Consider the following 3,595-nt stretch of genomic DNA (forward strand, 5'->3'; position numbering starts at 1 on the left):
AATATTTGATCCCTAAAAAAAAAACACAGGTGTCTGCCAGCAAGTAGCAAATGTTTAGAGCCAAAGCCAAATGTGAAAGGCACTATTTTGTTTAAGGTATAAGGAGTGCCTTTTCCGGCTACCCCAAGACGGTTCAGACACCTTGCTTTTTATTTAAATAGTCATTTATATTTGAACAACTTATATGTAAAAAAGAACACATTTTCTTTTGAAGAGATTAAAAGTTTCCTGACTTCTTATTTGTACTATTTGTAGTATAAAGATAAAAAAAAGAACAAAATTAGTACTCATATGCTGTATATTTCAAAGAAAATGTGAGGAGTAGTCAAAAAGTTTTCACTTTGAGATTTAAAGTGAAAAGGAACTGCTGAGGAAGAGCATGGCATTAGGTATACTGTAGGCTAGGCATAGTTGCTTTCTAACTTTCTAAAAAAGGCCCTGTCCTAACTGACCCTGTTCTCCCCTTATGTAGCAAAAAAGAGTTTCAGATGCTTTCACAGCTTGCAGGTTTCATGTACAGGCAGTTACAGTTGATCATACAGGCAATAGACTGTAGCCTTCAGGTGGTGTCCTGGAGAAAGTTCTCTCCCGTTTTAGATAATACTGATGTATGTAGTGGTTTTACAGAGGATGTAGTGTTATTGTACGTAATTCATTAGTCTGATAATAAATTACGTCGTAAGGGTTGAATACACTGAGGTGTTGTTAAATCACAGCCTTTGCCACAATCACTATAATTACCCCTGACACCTTCCAATGCTTCCTAAGGGTCCTATAAAGCACATTAGCCACTCTAGCCATGCAGATCACTTAGACTTAGTGAGGCCTCCTCCTTTGAACATCACTGCACCAACCGAAGAGCTTCATCCAGGGTTTGATACAGTGGGACATATTTCAAATGTGATGATTTCATTATGATGTGCCCTTCCTGCATGAAACATTAGTGTATTTGAAGAAGTGTTTCTTTAACATTTATTTTTCAATCCACTTTAAACTCAAGGGACATTTTTCATTATTTATGTCTTTATAATACAATTAAAAATATACTTTAGGGTTTGATTGAGCGAACATTTGCTGCACTGTGTCTCTTTGAAAGGCCAGCTCAGTTCCTTATTCAGCAACCTGTTCAGTCAGTGATTGACTTTTCCCTCAGAGCCCTCCAGCAGATGAAGGAACAGAGCTTAAACCTGTTACTGTCAGCTTCTCACCTGGATCATAAGAACTCCTGCTCGGAGCATGCAAACCAATATCCTCCTATTCTTCGCCCAGCCGCCCAGGATTCACAGCAATAGCTTTTCACAAAGACCAGGGCAGAGCGCGGTCCGTGTTATCTTATTGAGTTACCTGTAGCTAAGCTCTGAGCGAGCACACACAATGGCAGCCAGTTAATGACAGCGCAGGGCCTAACCCCTTGTCCCCGGCCTTTCCCTGAGCCTCATTTCCGCGCGGCGGCTGCCATTTCACAGCTGTTAGCCACAGACTCTCTTTGTCATGATTAGGGACAAATTAATAGATGCCTCCTGGTAATCAGCTTTCATTAGGGCTGTCAAACCATCAGTGGCGTTCGCTCAGTGCACTGGACACGGGATGATCACCTCCCAGTTGAGAGATACTACAGCTGGCTGTGTGCGGCTGTAGTGCTGCCTCTCACTGCTGTATTTGTGTGCTTGGTGTGGCTAACGTGTGGGTAACCAGTGCATTAGTACGCTCCTTCGTGGCACAAGTGCTTGTAGTTGGTGCATTAACAGTGCTCCGTGTGGAGCTGCAAGATGGAGGTCATCGTGGGAATGACATAAAGAGTAGTCTTTCTGCCGGGTGTAATTGGCCCCAGCATGCTGAAAATGGACTGTGAAATGTAAGGGGGGGGGGTCAAATAATTGATTTTCCCCCGAATGCAGAATCCAGGGCAGGGCTGTTTAGTGAGTAATTTACAAGAGCAGTTCAGCCCGGGCTGACTGGCATATCTGTTGAAAGTTCCCAGGGGCACAGCAAGAGATAACACACACCTGAGACCCTGAAGCAGATGGACAGCAGTCACTGTGCTACTCAGAGGGCAGAGAGGATTCACATCAAACTTACTTCCTCACATCAATGTATGCAGACGGGATATAAGGGCACACACACATGCACATACTCAGAGGATGATGGACACAGGCTATTGTAGAAGTCTCTCCTCTCACTCTGTCCATCTCTCTTTCTCTGTCCGTCCATCTCTCTCCGTCCCTACTGCCCTTTACCGCCTGCCCCCCTCTCTCTGCAGCGTTTCTGGAATTGATGAAATAAACTCATCAGACTTCCAGCAAGTTTGGCATTGTGCAAGAGAGCTGAAGTCATTTCAGTATGTAGATTTCAGACTTAAACCCATAACCGTGTTGCGTGGTGCATGACCACCCCCACCTGCTGGAGAGAGAAGGCTGGGGTGTGCATGATGGGATAGGGATGTCTGTAAGACAGGATATAGCCTGGCCCTCTGTATGTTCAGTGATTTTGCTCCACCACAGCCTAAGGGACTTAAGACAATAGCCTTATGTCAGTTAGCATAATCTAGTGTCAAAATGGCATTTCATTTGCTGTGCCAACATTGGGCTCAGATACATGTGTAAGCTAATTGAGAGGAAGCAGCTTTTAGACATCTGCAATGGGTAAAATTGGAAAATTCTTGTTAAGTACAAAGATGAGTGACGATTGTCAAGATCCATGATCGCTGGTAATTTGAATTTATGGAAAACACAATGATTAGCTATTGTTGTATTGTACCAGAAAGTCATTGCTGTCAGAAATGTAGATGAGCCACCTAGAGCTTGTGTATTGTGCTCATCACAACAAGGCATTTGTATGCCGCACAGTCAGTGCTGTTCAATTTTCTTAAGCATCTTGGTAAATTGCACCAAACAATTTTCAAGATCAATTTCAGCGTCAAAAACAATGCACACAAATCCCAATCTTCAACCCATATTGTGTTGGAGAGGGCCCCTGTGTTTGCATGAAGGTAATTACAGTGGGATTTGATGTTGTGGTGTGCCCAGAATTCTCCAGCTTTAGATCAGGCTCAGGGTGCTCCACCCCATTAATACTCCATATGGGGAACCCAGCTGTGATCAGAATTGGAAGAGCGGGAGGGGAAATCGATTTCATTTGCAGGATTATTGATGTTACCGAGATGCCGTTTGTATGAAACATAAAGTCTCATTTCAGAGGTTATGGATGAAACTGGATTGAAGGGCTGGCTGTTTGTTTTATTCAATGAAACATTACAGAAACAGAGAAGTCAATATACACACTGCTGTACAAAGCTCACCCGCATTGCACCACATACAGCTTTGAGCGAGTTTCTCCTACTTGTCTCCTTATAATGACAGAAATTACTGCATACAAAATACAGAGCATGGGATAAAATGTGGAACATCTATGCATTAAAGGTGGTGTGCAAAATAATTGTACTTTAATAGATGTGTAAATAAAGTAAAGTAAAAGACATTTACTGTGCTGCAGGAGTTTTAAAAAGGGGTTTCAATGCAACACACAATGTAGGCAATGAGTAGTGACTTGGCTTTCAGCCTTTCACACCCTGTGCCAAACTTCCCCGTCCACCTGT

Source organism: Notothenia coriiceps, unplaced genomic scaffold (assembly GCF_000735185.1).
Source record: "Notothenia coriiceps isolate Sejong01 unplaced genomic scaffold, NC01 NC01_scaffold00035819, whole genome shotgun sequence".
Lineage (NCBI taxonomy): Eukaryota > Metazoa > Chordata > Actinopteri > Perciformes > Nototheniidae > Notothenia > Notothenia coriiceps.